Source organism: Lygodium microphyllum, chromosome 14 (assembly GCF_053477565.2).
Source record: "Lygodium microphyllum isolate KBCC chromosome 14, Lygodium_microphyllum_v1.1.10, whole genome shotgun sequence".
NCBI classification, from domain to species: Eukaryota; Viridiplantae; Streptophyta; class Polypodiopsida; order Schizaeales; family Lygodiaceae; genus Lygodium; species Lygodium microphyllum.
In genome coordinates, this window is record NC_141148.1 from 142,748,303 (window position 1) to 142,766,888 (window position 18,586).

General features: G+C 40.5%; 1 pseudogene; it reads left to right on the forward strand.

The window, feature by feature from the left end:
* The first annotated feature begins 234 nt into the window (after window positions 1-234).
* Window positions 235-8,149, forward strand: LOC148026186 (accumulation of dyads protein 2 pseudogene; annotated as a pseudogene).
* Window positions 8,150-18,586: the final 10,437 nt, after the last annotated feature.

Here is an 18,586-nt window from a genome sequence, read left to right on the forward strand (position 1 = left end):
TCAGATTTTATGGGAGGAGGGGTCATCTTGGAAGATATGAGCAAGCGTGATGGTCGACGGTCTGCCAATATTCGAGTCATTCTCATGTGGACCATGCATGACTTTCTGGGATTCGGGGAGTGCTTACGTAAGTAGGCTTCTATTCTCGTTGGTAATATCTATCATAGGTCATTCAAGTTTGTATTCAATGGATAGAGGGGTTGGGACAGGTTTGGTTACCTCAGGTTATCATGCATGTCTACTGTGTGGGGCACTGTTAGACTTTCGAAGGTCACGAACCATGAAGAATATCGTATATCAAGGATACATCGCTTTTTTGCTAGAGGGTCATGAACTGAGGGAAGGTTTATCCAAATGGAATACGACGATTCTCAGTTTTCTACAACTTGTCGTATTGGACCCACTTTTACAGATCAACCACTTGTTGGATCCCATGCATATTCTCAGGAATTTTGGCAACCTACTATGGGACCACATCACAAGAAAGAGAAGCACTACAGGGGCATGAATGGATTTGAAGGAGGTAGGCAAGATGGAGGCCCTTTGACTGGAGTCGAGTGCTGATGGTCACTTGCAGCTACCTCGCACTCCTTGGGTATTGTCCACTAAAGAAGAGTGCATTTTGAAGAAAATTATCAAGACTATCTACACTCCGATGAGTATGATGCATTCTCTTAGGTGCGCGTTTTCTAAAGACGACCAATTATCAGGGCTAAAATCCCATGATTGGCATAAGATATGTCAGGTTTGTATTACGAATGGATTATAAGTGACCTACATATTTGTCTATTTGAAGTGTAGTCGTTGTTTGTAATGCTTTTTCATTGATGACAGTCTGTACTACCGATCGCGATCGTAGAATGCCTTACTCCAAAAATACGCGGGGCGATTTACAAGTTGTCAACTTTAGTATAATGGATCTCACAGAAGGAGATCAAGACATTCTCTATTGAATCTGCAAGGTGGGGAGCAGTTGAGACGGTCTGTCTCTTTGAGAAATACCTGCCCACCAACATGCTCACGATACAAATCCACCTTCTTGTACATCTTGTAGATGAAGTGGAGATTGTTGGACCTATCCATACACGATGGATGTTCTTCTTGGAGCACTTCATGAAAACCCCGAAAGGCTTTGTGTGACAATGAGCTAAGCCAAAAGGTAGCATGGCTAAAGGTTGGCTGGTGTCTGAGGCGTTAGTGCATATTTCATAGTGGCTATCAACGGTGGATTCAGACAATAGTATGTGATGGTCTCGCTAAAGGACGATGATAGATTGACCGAAGATGTGGTGGTTGGAAATGGGTAGAAAAAAGAATAGATGCTACAATGGAGGAGAAAGTGAATCACTTTTATATGTTGCACCATGCCTCCATGGAGATGTGGCTTGCTAGGTATGAGCAAGCTAAGAAAGATCGAAAGGAAGTGTGATCTGAATTTCGACATAGTACGCGCCATCGATCGATTTGATATCCCAAGGGCATGGAGGAGATGCCGTGGTTTATGTCAACACGATGGTTGCATGGAGCTTTGACTGTAGTGTCTCACGAAGGGGCGGAGGTCTCAACTGAGGAGTGGGAATTCGCGAGGGGATGTAGTCCAAAGGTGATGACATGTTTAGGGTTTGTCATATTTACATTTTATATGCGATAACTAATTTAATGTTTTAATGTATAGTACAAAATATACAGTGCGGCGCGATCGCGCGGATGACATTTCCGCGTGGAGCGTATCAACATAATGCACTCCACAACAGATTGTGGTATCATGGTAAATTTTGAGGTAAGAGAGGCGACGACGAGCAATGGATCCAAACACTATTATAGATGAGATTGAGTATTTTGTGAACTTGCAAAGTATTATCACGGTGGATTACCGTAGCTTCTCCATGATCCTATTCGATGTGTAGTGGTTCAAAGTGGTGCTTGAAGGAGCTAGAGCAACAGTTCGACAAGGTCCATCTAGATTTCTCGAAATAGATTCTGAAAAATGATGGACGTATTTGCATGACACGCTTGTATTGCTGGCCCATTGTGAACACGTGCATGAACTCATGTTTTTTTAAATTTTATTACAACATGGTACATGCCACAAAAGTTACATCCCTCTTATATGTGATTTTGAACATGTAATTTTCCATCCAAACCCCCGACAACCTCGATGGTGATATGTTATACCTTTAGCTCCCCGAAGTGCGAGAGTATATGATCAAAGCAATGTTCCCAGCATACATGAGGACAATATGTAAATAGAGAGGTTGATATTACAAGGGGTGGAGACCGCCGAAAGCTTGGAGCATGTAGAGGAGCCAAAATTGGGTAACAATGATGGAAATACAAGAGTCCAAGAATTCTTTAAGAACAAGGTGGATTCATCATTTTGTGGTGACCTATCTACAAACCTTCCAGTGTATGCGGACTTATGTCAAGAGATTAATATAGGATCATAGGGTACTTCATACTTGGAGCATCCACCACTCAATTTGTTGACTAATTGCTTATAAGGGTACACAAGATATGAATTTTAGATAAGATCATTTTTTTAAGATTTATATTACCATGCTTTTCTTGATTTATATTGATTATGCTAACATCAATTTTTGTCTATGTAGGTGACATTTATGGATATTTAGATCAGCATGATGAGTTGAGGGATGAACGAAGAGGAGCTATAGGAGATCTTCACACGTATGTCTCTAGATCAGATGACTTAATTTAGAGATATGACAAATCCTGATGCTGTATTGGACACCATCGGGATATTTCGTTAGATCTACTTCGGTGCACTCTGATGCTTCAGTTTCCAGTAGACAAGGTCGACGCTCCAGACTTCGGCGAGAAAAGATGCCAAAAACTGCCAAAAGTCCACTAGGTCCACATGGGACTAGGAGTAACAGACTTAAGTGACCAGCACAAGTGACCTAGGCTGGTGAGACACACACAAGATGTGGGAAATCCAATAGTCACAATGTGTGACTGAAAGTCATTGAAAAAATAAACAATAAAGTGACAGTGATGGGTGCCCACCACCTATAATGTATAGGTGTAAGGTCACAATGTATGTAGTGGATATAGGGTGTAGTTCATTGTTGTTGAGTGCTTGTAGAGGCCAATGACCAATGACATCACTTAGTAGTTGTACTCCTACAATAATAACACCCAACATATTGGAAGACCAGTAAATATTTTTTATTTGATTGAATAAATGAGGGCAAACAATCAATATGGAAGACAAAGGATTTGCCCAATAGATAATGCTTAAATTCTTGATGGAGTAAATGAAAGCCACAGATTCTCAATCCATGACAAAGTAGTTTTTTTCCACGTTGCATTCTTTAGACCAATAGAAGGTAGCCTTATCCAATGTGAGGCCATTTCTTGAGGGATGGTGCAGTGACACGTGGACTAGACATGGTAAGATGGAAAGAAAGGGCAAATTTTGTGCCTTAAGGAAGGCAAGATATGGAAAAGAATCAGGATGATGGGAGCCTTTTTTTTCTAGGATAATGTGACAATCTTTTCCCTATTGGATAGCAAATGTTTTACCTACCATTGTGACATTTCTAGGTCAAGAGTTTGGATGGGTAGTTCATGGTTTGATGAGTGATAACTTAAACTCAAAGATAGGTGATCATCGCAAACTAGGATTATCTAGGATGAGGGAAAGCTCTTGCATATTTTTTAGAAAACATGAGGGGAAATTCTTGAGGATGAGGTTGCTTCATTCAACATGTAGGAATCAAAATGTAGAATGTCCATTTAGTTCTATCCATGAGGGTGATGAATCCAAACCTACAAAAGCATCCTTGACTAGCTTTATCATCACATGCAGATTCATGTGGTGATTCTATCTCCTACTTGGCATGAAATGAAGCTTAAGGGGAATGTGTAGCACTTATAATATTTGGGGTCAAGGCTTTCCATCTTGGAATTATCCCAAGCAAGGAAATTCTTAAAATACTTTCAAAGGTCCATTGATTCATTCTTGAACTTAGAATGCAAACAATGAACTAATTTTATCTAGTTTTTGATTCTTTCTCTTGTATTTCTTAAGGCCTTCAAGGATGTTCACCAATTGAGTAATCACGGGATAGCCTTTGGAGTGTGGAGATCACAGCATCTCACATAGCATGAAGGTGGAATTCGATGGTTATTTGGCTAGATAATATCATAATCTAACTTTTATCCCAAGTTTGACTAATTTAGCCTTGGCAAATATAGGGGAGACTAAGAATAATTTTATATGCCATATTCATGTATAGCATAATGAGGAGTACCACAGGAATTCTAAAAGAAATGCTAGCAATATGGAGTGCTTCAAGATGCTTGCATGTTGATTGATCAACCATTTGAACCAGACCATCGAATCGCAATTGGAGTGCTTCAAGATGCTGGCACATTGATTGATTAACCATTTGATCAAGGGCATTGAATCCCAATTGAGAAGACTAATTTATCAACAAGCGGATGTAATGATGATATTGACACTACACTTGGTGTCTAGAAGGATAAAGAGAATAGATTGACCCTTACATTGCATACAACGGTGAGGATACTATTGCCTAAGAGCAAAATTGGCAGGACACAAATGTTCTAAGCCATATGGACTAGGGATTCAACCAAGGGATGTAAAAAAAAAGAATAGAAAATTAGTACAAAAGGTGGGGAGAAGAGCTAGAAGTTTGCCTAAGGGAATGGTGTCTAAACATATGAGGAGTTTGGGCTTTGGTTGGGGTATTATGATGGAAGGAATTCAAGCTAGTGGATTCGATGAGGCAACAAGTCGAGCTTGTGGAGCCACATCAAACTACATTTGTAGTGTGGAAATTTAGCCAATTAGGTATTTACTTGGTGTTATACTTTGGTTTGGGGTTTCCATTTAATGGGGTGCTTCCCTTTTATTGCGAAAAAATGGTGCTCTTTATATAGATGGAGTAATGACATTAATAGCCATATCTTGAATTCCCTAATTCTAAACCATATTAAGAGACATAATATGGACCTTGCTCTTTCCTAATCTCTTATTTAGTTTTTGTATATCATATACAGTAGTTTCAAGCCTCTTTGACCTCCAATGGCATTACTGCATGCAATAGTAACACGTGTTGGGGTGCTCCAACCATTTAACCATTCATCTAGCCATTGCAACCTCGAGGTTGATACCCATTACTAGGGGTGTTGATTCACATGTTGGGGTGTTCCAATCATTTAACCATTCATCCAGCTATTGCAACCTCGGGGTTGATTCCCATGACTAGGTTGGTCAAGATAGGAACAACAATGGCTTTCATATGGATACGGGATCACGGAACAATCAGTTTGGTTGGTATGCCATGGAACTTAGCATGGTTGTCAATTGTGACCATTACAGCCGCGCAGACATTTGTGTTGTGAGTAGCTGTACCAAAAAATCTAACACCAACACTTTAATTCTTGACAAGAAAGAGAATTCCATTACTAACACCTTGAAGAAAATTTTTCAGAGGTTAAAATGAAAAGTACAAAGAAGGCTTGGTGAGAGTAATTGAGTACACCATAAGTTATAATGCCAGACCATATAAGGGGCTAGGTGAAAGAAGGTGCCAAAATCCCGTAAGTTATAGTGCTAGACCATATGAGGGGTTGGGTGAAAGAAGGTGCCAAAATCCCATATTTTCATAAGAGCATCTCTTGTCCTCCTCCTCATTCTTTAAAAATCATGCTATGGCCTCTCCCATCTCTCATTGAGAGTATGGATGATCTCTAGCAAAATCCTAGAAAGAGTTTCTACAATGGAAGCCTCTTAAAGGTCAATATGAGACTAAATAACTTATTGGTAAGTATAGGTTTGTTCTACTAGCCCACCAACCTCTTGTGAGAATTAGTTGCAAACTACTATAGATTTTTAAGATCAAACATTGCTTGAACCAGCAAGTCTTGGTCTAATTGGCATGTCCCCTTAAGGTCTTCCTATGGCTTGTGGAGGGTGTGACATTCAAGAACTCTTTTCTCTCTCTTATTATACACTCAGTAGCTCATTCTTCGATAAGTCTTAGAAATTCTCAGAGAGTTTTACATGAGAGCTTAACATATTGAGATCTAAGCTTAGATGTAGCTCTGAATGACTCCAAAGAGAAAGAAGTTTGGTGGTGTAGCGAGCATGCAAGAGTTTCTTTGATAGCATGGTGGCTAAGTGGAATGGATCGCTTTTTTTGTTGGCCCCTACTAGCTATTTTGCATCCCATGAGGATGGGTGATTGTGACTTGAGATGACGAGAGATTAATACTTTTTACTTTAATTTTTATTTTCAAAAATGTGAGCTAAGGAAACTCGACAACCAAAACTCTTCACTATGGGTAGGGAAGGCATAACTACCTCACATGCAATATGAGGAAACTGTTATATAATTTATTCATCACGGCAAAGAGAAGAATTCCCGCACTCAAGAGGCCAACAGACCTAGGCTCTACGTACTACATACTTTACCGTCCATCCTTTTTCACCTTTAAAAAAGAACAATCAACGCACAACCACAAACATTGGATTCATGAAAAACAAGTTTGATAGTAGATACACAAACCTTTAGTTTCACAATCTTGGAGGGATTTCTAAACCAAGTACTAGTGTGTTTATGTTTTTTATAATTCGAAATTGTTGTAAATTTCAACGTCGTTAACTTCCCCTTTAAAGTTGTAAGGTTTTGTGGAAATGTTTGCAATTGATTTTGCACTAAACCTCGGTTCTTCATGACCATTGAATAAGAATAAGCATTTGGCCTTAGCTGCAAAATTGCAATCTTATGTGGATGATGTGTTATCCATGAATTCAATGGGTCCCATAGGATCTCAAACCCTGGTGGGAAGAGTTCCTCGATGTCCGGCTCCGAAGTGTGAACATCGTTTGTTAGCTTCATACGTTCGCACTTTGGGACGGTTCGCACTGCGTGAGTATTATGTTGCACATTCTTAAACTTACGTGCAGTCCGTTAGTCGGCAAATTCGGTTAGCATTAGTGAATTGAAAAAGCCCGTGGGACATGATGATAATGGGGGCATCTTGGATTTGCGCCACTTGGAGTGATGTGCGACTACATTGCAAGAATTATAACCGGCTTGATGGTGAGGGAGTGTGTTGGGGGCTATAAACGCATGGTGAGGGAGTGTGCAGCAAGGATCGAAGGTAAGCGGAGACAGTAGAGATCATAATATTAGCACGCACATCTAATAGAGCGGGCAGATTAGTGTTTTTGTGAGAGAGAGAGAGAGAGAGAGAGCGTCTTACCACGGCTTGCAGTGAGAGGAGGAGAAGACAAGGAAGGAATAGAGATTCTAGAGCAGATAGTCTATTAGCAAATTAGAGAGCGAGGAGCGTAGTAGCACATTGGAGAGAGAGAGAGAGAGAGAGCGGGGGGGGCATGTCGATGACGACGCCGCAGCACGTGCTGTCGATGGGCCACCCCGGAGCAGCGCCGGCAGGCCCGCTATCACCCATGCCGTACTACCTAGGCGACAAGTACATGTGCGGGCCAATCAGCAACATGGTTGGCGGCGGGCTGCAGCAGGCGAATGCGGGGCCCCTGGGCCTCTCGGCGTTCGCGCTGACGACGTTCGTGCTGTCGTGCTACAACGCGGGCTTGTTGGGGGTGAGCAGCAGCGGGCCGGTGAACGTGGTCCTGGGCCTGGCGCTGTTCTACGGCGGGGTGGCGCAGGGCCTGGCGGGCATGTGGGAGTTCCGGGCGGGCAACACCTTCGCGGCCACCGCCTTTACCTCCTACGGGGCCTTCTGGCTGGCCTACGCGGTCCTTCTCATCCCTGCCTTCGGGGTGGCGGCCGCCTACAAGGAGGCCTCGGCTCAGGAGGACCTGGCCCCGGCCGTCGGGACCTTCCTTCTGGCCTGGAGCATCTTCACTCTGCTGATGCTGGCGTGCAGCCTGCGCACGTCCGCCGCCCTGGTCGCCCTGTTCGCCGCCCTCTCCCTCACCTTCGCCCTGCTCACGGCCGCCGAGCTCCGGCACTCGCCCTCCATGCATCGCGCCGGCGGCTTCACCGGCATCGTCACCGCCCTCATCGCCTGGTACAACGCCGTCGCCGGCATCCTGGCCGCCGACGCCAACGGCCCCCTCTTCACTCTCCCCGTCGGCAAACTTGGCCTACTTGCCAGCCCCAAGCAGTGAAGAATGCATGCATGCTGTGGCCATCGTACTCCCCACCACACGAGCAGTTTTCGTGGAAAATTGAATTTCTAAAAGAAGAACCTTTGAAAATCAGCCTCAAGTCCCCCTCAATAATAGTAACTAGCTAGCCTGGGCCGGCTCACTAGCGGTGCTTTGCGTGGTTGGTTTGCGCCATTGTAAATTTTTGTAAAGGTTGCTCGGATAAAACAACATGCTTGGTGCACATGGCATAAAGCTATGATAGAAAAGAAAATTTATTGAATCTAGGTTTTATGTGATGAAAAAGATACTTGAAGCTCTATAGCGTCCTATTCAAAAGTTCCTATGCATCGAGCTCTAGATAAATAACTTCATACACAACAATTTGTCCCTATCACTTGAATAATGCGATGTCAAATTGATCTTCTTTTTAGCACACTATCTTTAACTTTGTAGCACTTAAAAAATTATCTCATAGATCTAGGAATATAAGGAATCAAATGTGAGACATATTCATATTATAGGGTTTTGTAAGAATGTGCAAATATTTGCAAGAACATGACTAATACATCCACGAGAAACAAACATACCTCAGCAATATATTCACGTGTATACACTCGTCATGCCAAAAAGAGATAGATATGGCCTAAAAGAGATATATTGCCAATGTGTAGATGATAGAGGTAAGCTAATCATTAAAGGGAACATGGCATTGGTAAGCTTTCAAGAAAGATACATACATCTCAAAGTGTTGGCTGTGCATGCTAACTCATACATTAACCACCCAATAAGCACGATTAGAAATGGCTAAAGAAAACATGTATATCTTGCAGGGAGGATAAAGATAATAGGGATATATAAGAACCACATGAATGAAAAGGATTCCCCTACTTTCTAGGGATACAATATAAAGAAAAGCATCTCCTACTATTGTCAACTTGTAGACAATTTTATTTGGTTTCCCAAATCTTAATCTCAAAGGGGCAAGAAAGAGAGATGTCCTCACCATCCAAGCCAAGGGCCCTTATCTCAAAGGAGAAGCCATTGCATGCAAGAGATAGGTGCTTCCTAATGGCTTAGTGAAATGCCAAGTACACCCACTAGGGCATAGTGGACAACAACCACTTCTTCCTCTGGCATAGGCTACATTACTATTATCGTCAAGACTACTACACATTTAAAACCCTTATAAGAACATTCCATGGTTTGAACCATACATTATAATCAAACATTGGAAAAGTTTGTTAAGGCTTGGCATCAATCTCGTTAGCTTTGAATGTTCGAATCTATATTCATTATTAACAAGTTATCATGAATCAATGACAAAATGAAAGAGGCAAGCATTACACACACACACACACGCGGGTAAGTTACTCATGAATATATGTGTGCATCACATGGTTCAAAATAAGATATTTTTAAAATACCAACTTTATACATTTTTTGCATACAAAAGGGTGTAATATAAAGGGGTTATTTACAGATTTAATACAAAAGGATTATGTTTTATTCAAGAAAAATTCACCAATAAAGATATTTATAAATAGGCATTGAACGCACGTAATGTAGAGGATATACATATAGTAACTTCCCCGAGACACACACACACACTCTCTCTCTCTCTCTCTCTCTCTCTCTCTCTCTCTCTCTCTCTCTCTGGTGCACAGATCGGACACCGTATGCGCGTGTAGTGAGCGTCAGAAGGTCCCTAAGAACAAAAGAACTCTACTTTTTGCACAAAAAACAATGAAGAAAACTTGCACGACATGAAGCAAGAGACTAATTGGGTGCAATCTTTCCCTATGCCTTGTGTGAGCACTCCACAAAGCATGTATTTTATATATTATTCATCTTCAAGCTCAAAAAATAGCCCAATTTACAATTAGCGCGCTTTAGCTTTTGTGCCACTAAAGAATTAAAGCTATTGGGCGCCCAAGGAGTCAGGCGGTACCCAAATACAATGTCCAATACAAATATTTAAATCGTGCGCCCATGCGCATACAAAAGTAATAAATAAATATCAAGCGCTTTAATAAATAAGCGCGTCAAAATATGGACGCCATGCCTATGTTTGAAAGTAAAGTTGCAGCATTGGAATGTGTGCACAAGAGGGAGAAAGAGGCTCAAAGTACAAGAACAAATTCTTGTTTAATAAGTTTCTCAAGGTACAACTTGGGTACACTCTATCTCACACTTGATAGTGACCCATAGGCTGTTTATATAGCCTTTGCCAAGCTAGGGTTAGGGTTTTCCCTGCCCCTAAGGCTATTCACACCCATTTGCCCTCATACGCCCTTGCTTATAGTGGGTTCCTATGCCTATCTTCTAACACATGGCATCCTGATACATGTGTCTTGGCCCACCAATAAAAGAAGATGGCAAAACAACCCTTTTACTAATAGAGGCACCAATAATTCCCATTGGCCCATCGTCCATCACTCCCATCATATCTGTTAAGCCCTTATAAACTTTCAAGCGTAAAGCTGATTGATTTTGACGACACCAAGCCAACCTACATTGCTCTATACTACAATAAGCATCAACAATAAATTGTTGCAACAATCGACCACCCCGCAACATGCACACCTCAGTGTCCTTACGCACTTGTAGTCGAAATGCATAAAATTACATCTGAGTAACACAGTCCTTATTAGACAATCCATGTATATTAATTGGAACATTAACACTGCTATAAGGTACCTTTACATGCCAACCATCATCACCCATAGGAAAAATAAGAATGTATAGCATTGGCATATATACCCTATGCAAGTTTGAAATAGCAATACATTGTCCATCTTGACTATAAACATGTATGTCTCGACGATCAAGAGTATTCTCATCGCCTTGTCCTGGCATGATAGCCGCAACCTTAGTTGCCACTGGAGCTAAGTATTGTCTATTAGCATGTTGAACCCCAAAAATAGTCATTCTCAAATCATGCAAGGGATTGTTTTGCAATTGCATACCACGGATCTAAAAGCTTGTGCATATGCATTGTGTTGATGCATCATAGTCTGAAGCTCCCCAAGCAAATTTGGCAATAAATTAGGCACAACATCCAACCGATTAGATAACTCATGCTCAGTATCATAAACATAAAGTTGCAGGATGAATATCCATTGTAGGAAAAGCATGTAAAATGGAGCAAAAACCTCCATTTTGAGGACTAAAGGTTGGAGCATTATTGACATGTGACTCATTAATCACAGGATTTCCTAGGTTTTGGTGATTTTCAGCATCACAATTATAATCATTAGCAGATTGCTGGTCAATCAAACTGTTAAGTCCCTCACGAATCAAGCTACCATGATTTAGAGCCCCTCCTTGCAAAACGTTCTGACACTCAACTATAGTAGAACACATCTCTTTGTACCCCCTCTGGTCATGTTTTGCCATTTGAGCCCTAAGACTAGCAACCTATTGTTGTCTATATCGTGTAGAGTTGAGTCTATGCCTATGAATACGTAACACATAATCCCTGCTAGTTCTCTGATGTGAAAAACCCATATTGTTTGGATTCTCACAAAGCCTGCACATCAAGAGAAATCATGCATTCTTTCAAGGAGAGACTTGATTGGGATTAGTATTTTCAAAAAGACTTAAAAGTAGAATCAATCTAGAATCACATAATCCAAAATACTACAGCAATTTAAATCAGCACAATCCTCCTACGTGCAAGGAACAATAGTAGTCAAAATTAGAATCATCATATATTTTTATATATTCTATACAATTAGATATCTAATCTAAAGACAAACGAAAAAAAACTATATCTAATTGGCAAGCGATCCCCCAAAGCCTATAACTCAAACCCAAACATCACTCTTCAACATGAATGCGCAATAAACTATAAAATGTTAGGATTCTTAAATTAATGAACTCTTCTCTATAAATTGCAAGACATAATAAATGTTTCTATAGATAAAACCTCAAGAAAGAGGCAATATACTTAAAAATAAAAATGTATTTAATATTTACAAACTCTTCAAAAGAGAAATAATACACATTATTATTCCAATCCATACATAGACATTGAAACTAATATTGGAGAGAGAGAGAGAGAGACAGAGAGAGACAGAGAGAGAGAGATTTCCATACCCAAGTATTTTACAGAGAATATTACTCTTTGATACTTACTACATTGCAAAAATCAATGAAGTTTTCTCTCTAGATTGCAAGACAATAATTCTATTTATAAACTATAGATCAAACATCAACAAAGAGACAATGGACACATACATAGAATTATAAATGCGATCAATGTTTACAAACTCTTTAAAAGAGAGAAGAATGCATCATAGATTGAAGCTCCCCAATAAATTGAACCAAACGCTGGAGAGAGAGAGAGAGAGAGAGAGAGAGAGAGAGAGAAATATGAATATTCAAACATTACAATTAGACCATACAATTAGAGAATATTACTCACATGCATTACACCGTAAAAATGAATAAAGTTATATATCCACATTGTTTGACATGATAATAATAATTCTTTGTACAAATCAAGCGTCAAGAAAGAGACATCACACCACAATGTAGGTACCCAATACATTTTACTCAATTTAGTCTCGTTACAAAAAAAGAAAGCACACATTATCACAAAAAAGTACTGGCCTAAGCATTTCAATATCTTCATAAGCGAGACAACAATAGATCATAACCTTCATCCAAATGTTGAAGAGAGAGAGAGAGAGAAGAGAGAGAGAGAGGTGAATATTCAAACATTACAATTACAATTAGACCATACAATTAAAGAATATTACTCTTGCATGCACTACACTACAAAAATAAAAAAATTTGTATCCACATTGCAATACATGATAATTCTTTATATAGATCAAACCTCAAGAAAGAGGTATCACATTGTTACATTAAAACCAATATAAGCTTCACAAAAAGGAAGCATGCATCATCACAAAAAAAGCATTGGTCCAAGCACTTTCAAATAAGATATAAGCAAGACGATAATAGATCATAAGCCTCATCCAAGCAAGTCCTCCTCAATTGGGACTGTTCATTTGATGACTCAGTTTGCTGTAGCAAGGCATTGAACCTATTAACATTCATTTGAAACTGCAAGAACGGTAGTCGACAACCCCTCTGGCAAATCACAGGCTTGTGGTAATCTCCAAACCCCCAAAATGATGCCCACATATCATTCAACAACAAATTCATCAACCTGCTTATCTCAAAGACAATTGTCGAAAGTTCCCTCACTTCACCACCCAAACCACTCGAGACTTGTTGAAGAACAATCTGGGTGTGCTTTGTCTCGCACACAACACCGTACAAAACTTTAGCTTGTTCATGCAACTCTACAGAGTAAATGGCAAGTGCATGATCGACACGTGTGGATAAACTCATTTGCAATTCCATCAACTCATTCATCTTGGTCTCGAGGCGTTTAATTTCCAAAGAACTTGAAGGAGCCTTTGTCTTTCTTCGAATCGTTGATGTCCTTGTGGATTTACTAACAAGCCCTCCCTGTTGCCTCGCCACTTCTTTCATCTTTCGCACATTAACTTTATTCACTCTATTAAACTCCACATTTTGGCTACAACAAAATACACAAATGACTATCTCCCCAAAAAGAACACAATATCTTGACATAAATACAAATAGAATAACTATTTCTCATACCCATGCGAACGGCTCCAAGCAGGCAAGCGTCGAAGAGATGATGTTGTGGTTGTTTTCTTTGATTCAACCAAATCAATTGCATTCAATGGAGTCGAATGCACTATGTCTAGAACATCGTCCATAGCTTTGCTCTGTTCCATGATGACTACATGAAACTTTTAATAGAGTATAAGAGTCCCAATAGAGAAATCTCAAAGCCATTGAAGACAAACACATTTCCAACTGAAAACCCTAAATCGAAAGTGTCTTGGACTCAAAGACAAAAGAATAATCATGCATGAACACATGTGTAAATAATCATGCATCAGCACATACATACACAGTGCTCGCCAAAAGCCAATTAATGATTCCCCTCTCCAATGGATGCCCATTCATCCACATGTGCACATGACACTCACCAAAGGCCCAGCAAAGCATCACTCAAACTTGAAGATATGTTAGTCTCGAGGATATCCTAGACTCGAAAGTGAAAGAATACACACATATTAAGCCCAAAACCCATAACCAAATGCATATATGGCCATGCCTTAGCACATGCACACATCGCTCAACAAAGGCCGGCTAACCTCCCTCCTCTCCTCTGACTCTCTCTCTCTCTCTCTCTCTCTCTCTCTCTCTCTCTCTCTCTCTCTCTCTCTCTCTCTCTTTCTCTCCAAGTCCTACTAATGGATGTCCATTCGTCTAGATCCATACATAGGTCTTGCCAAAGGCTCGAATGTGTTAAAGATCCAAAGGTGTTTGACGGTCAAAGATGAATGAATACCAAGGTGAAAATATGAACAAATAAACTATTAAAATGAGTTCAAAAAATCTTAATAATTTGGAAGAGATAGACAATGTTTTTCAAAAGGGAGATTTTCATCAATCGAATAAAACACAACTCATTAAAAAAGTTTTGCAGAGATTATATATATCAAGTATGTGGCGATTTTCAATTTGGAAGAGATAGATAATGTTTTTCAAAATGGAGATTTTCAAGGATATGCTTATGCAACGACGACTTATCCAAGTTAACATTGCCAAAAACCTATCTAGATAAACTTTGAAAGAAGCAAGTTGCACATCAAGGGCAATGTTCTCGAGTGTAAGGGGATGACCCCACACGACGATTCATCTGGGTTAACATTGCCGAAAACCTATTAAGAGAAACTTTCAAAGAAGTAAGTTACACATCAAGGGAAACATTCTCATTCTTGTGAGCAATTAACTCACATACTCCATCCTCTATATGACCAGCACTGTCAATAAGATCTTTCATCTTCTGATCATGATCATCCAAGGATCCAATGCGTGGCCAATATTTTCGGACATGGTCATATATCTCCCCTATGTAACCCTTGATTTCTTCCAACTCATCTTGTATCCTCACCCCATCACAAAGGTTTCCTTCGTATTTCTCCTCCAAAATTCTCTCAATCCTCTATAGACGACTATCAATGCTCTCATCCAGAGAAACCAAAGCCCTTTGACTTCGAAATAGTGCCTTCACTTGCTTCTCAAGCCCATCCAAGCGATGAATGACTCTCAAGAAACTAACGGAACTTTCATATCCTCCAACATGCATGAATGCATGACGAACTACCTTCTTCCTTATAACCTCTTGCCCTTTGCACATATTCATTTGCACACTGGGAGCACACTGCACAACATTTGCTACACACACATTTTTGTCCTGCATGTTGTGCAAAACACATGCCTCAACATCGAGGTGCATATCAACTATTCTTATCTTATCTTAAAAATTGGAAACAATGGAAAATCCTAGATGACATTAGATTAACTTCCAAAGCATTAAATTTAAAACATATGTGCATTAGACCATATGATTGACTACAATAGAATTTGCTATAGTAAGTAGCATCTCGAGTGAGGTTTCAATTTGTTTATTCCACACATAGGACTCAAGTGGGTCTTCAAGGTGCATTTGGATTATTTCAAGCAAATTCCCATGGCTCCCTAAGTGAGAGATTAGACTTTTTGTCACAATGGATGTATCCATTTCATGATGCGAAAACCCCCTTGTGTAATGAGCAAAGTCAAGGATCGAACCCAAAGCCATAATGACCAGTGAGTTGGTATTTGTAACGTGTCCACTAGGATCATCCAGGACACGTCTTAGCAGTCCATCGGAAAGGATGTCTAGAAAACTCCGTCCGGCACTCCCATGGAATGTTACGGGTTTTGTAATCTAGGTCTTTCCGCGTCTGCCACGTAGCGGAAGTGTCCTGGCCGTTTCCCACTTGGGATTGACCGGAATTAAGGTTTTCTAGTTTGGTCATTAGCTAGCAGCAACTAACGTCAGACCCGAGCGAACTACTTTACGCAGAAACGCCAGGTCCGAAGCGGATTCACGCTGCACTTGGTTCAAGGAGAATGGGAAACGAGAGGGATGCAAGGCTCGACCTCTCTGCCATAAGGCATAGTCCCATTCCGTTCCCCTAAAACAGCGTGAATTGGGTAATAGTTAATTCTAAGTCATCGCTCTCGTTACTTGTTTTGGAGATGACGATCATCCTCTGTTTGCCGAAGACTTTGAGAAAAGTTCCCGACTAACCGGGACCACCCATCCATAGGACGGACCCATGGTCCATCCTCCGCACTTTCCTCGGTTTGTTTTAGTTATGTAATTACCTACCACATTAGTTTGACATATAACAAATAGCTTCTTTGATTAACCCTGTTATGCACTGGTTCCTTCACGTAATCTTATCACAGGACATAAAGAAAAACAATGCCAAACAACTTCTTTGTTATCATTTTATCCTTTTATCTTTGAAATACAAGGAGTTCCGCCCGTAGGCGTATTCATAATCCGCCCGAAGGCTATCCAGTAATCCACCAGGGATCACTAATCCAAGTTTCCGCCCGTAGACTAGTATGCGGGCCTCGAGATCCAATCCCGAGTCACGTTAGCCTCTTGTGCAGGGCCCGGAAGGCGAGGGATTTACGGCCAGAGCCCCCTCTGGCACCCAAGCGTCCTCCTGCTCCAAGTAGAACTCAACGGAGAGACCTCTCATGGCGGGTTCGGTCCACGTTCCCGGCGCGGTTAACAACCCCCTTGGTTAGGGTCAGGCAGGCAGTCGGGGGTAACTGAAGCTGCCTCTCCCTTCAGGCCTTCAACCTGAAGTATTTAGATATCTTTTCATCCTTTAGTTCATTGAGCAAACAATGCAAACAGTGCTTTCTAAACTGTTACAAGCACAATCAATTCCAATGGTCGTTTAGCTGGCAAACTGTTAAGGAATGACTCCTTTTCTCCGAATGCAACTCGCATTCGATCCGGAATCAATTGCAACTTGGCAAGATTCCTATCATTCTTGGGTTAGGGTCATACCCTACCAATACTTTAGGTTTTGTTATGGTAGATTCCAGCGACCATGTCGCTTCAATCTATTGATTGGTCAATTGCTTCCAGGCAAATACCTAACTTTCCTTTTCCTTAGCAACTATTTCCCAGGAAAGGTGATGTAACAGGATGATTACTCATCCTTTTGTAGGTTAACTTAGCGCAATAACTTGCCAACATCATTTCCAAGAAATGACAAAACTCTCTTGTGGACAAATCTCAAGTCTATGCGATGTTGCAACTTTTTGTACATGTGTTGTATCTATTCCACGGGATCAATTCACCCATTGAATGGCGTATTCAGGTTATGGAATTAACTTCAGGCGAGTAGCAGGGTTTAGGGTGTCTTCTTACCCAACCCATTCCTAATTATATTGGTCCACGGTCCAAGGAATTTCCAACCCAGTCGGAGTTTCATCATTTGAACGAATGATCCTTAGGATAAAACCTTAGATCATTTTATGCATGAGCATCCAATTGATTCGACATCTCGTGAATGTGTGTAAGATCTTTGGGTTTGCGGGTTTTGACTTGGCAACCAGTGTAAAACTAGGTCGAATTCTTATTGCACTAAACCCTAGTTAGCACTTGAGATACCTATCATATCGACCCAACCATGTCCATAAGAATCCTTGTGGTTTAGGTGACTTAGTCAACTCAATATACTTGTCTTGCGTCACGGATGAACCTTTCCTAAAGGTAATAAACTAGATCTAGTGGAGATTAATAGTTACAATTACACCAATACGTGTAAACATGCGATTCACTGCTTCTACGCATCACATGGTTCACAATAACCCTATCCTTCCTTGGTAAGGTAAAAATGCCTGATAACCTGGACACTAACTTTCCTAGGTCCTACTAGGACTTACATCAAATAGTCATGCCTACAACCTTATTGTCTATACTTAGAATCTTATGCTTTGACTCCTAAATGCGGCTCCTAATGAATGACATTTATGCATGATGACTATGCAATGCGCAACGTTCTCCTAGCTACAATGAAGTTCATACAAAACTACAGCTAGTGATAATTTATTCCATTTTACATGCCACTTGCAAGCCCATAAGATCATTTCCGTACTCTCTTCTATTTCTTTTCGGATAATATCTTATGGGTGTTAACTTTTCCTCATGAAATCATTACGAGGAGGATGTTGCCTAACATGCGGCACATACTTATTCCTACCATGTCTAAGAAGAAAAAATGCACTTATAAATTCCATTTCTTTGCCTAAGTAATATATGTTTAGACTCATTACTTTGATAATGTACCAAAATAGCATCATGCAGCTAGTCTCCTAAGGCGGCCAACCCGTTTCGAATTCATGACATACTTCAACCTTGCCTAACGTTTCAAGAGATACTTTATCAAATGTCTTTTTACCACTGCCACATGCACTAAAAATAAGCGTAAAATGCATTCTTCCCTATGGAACTAAGCGCACCTAATCATTTCTTTAAGCGAA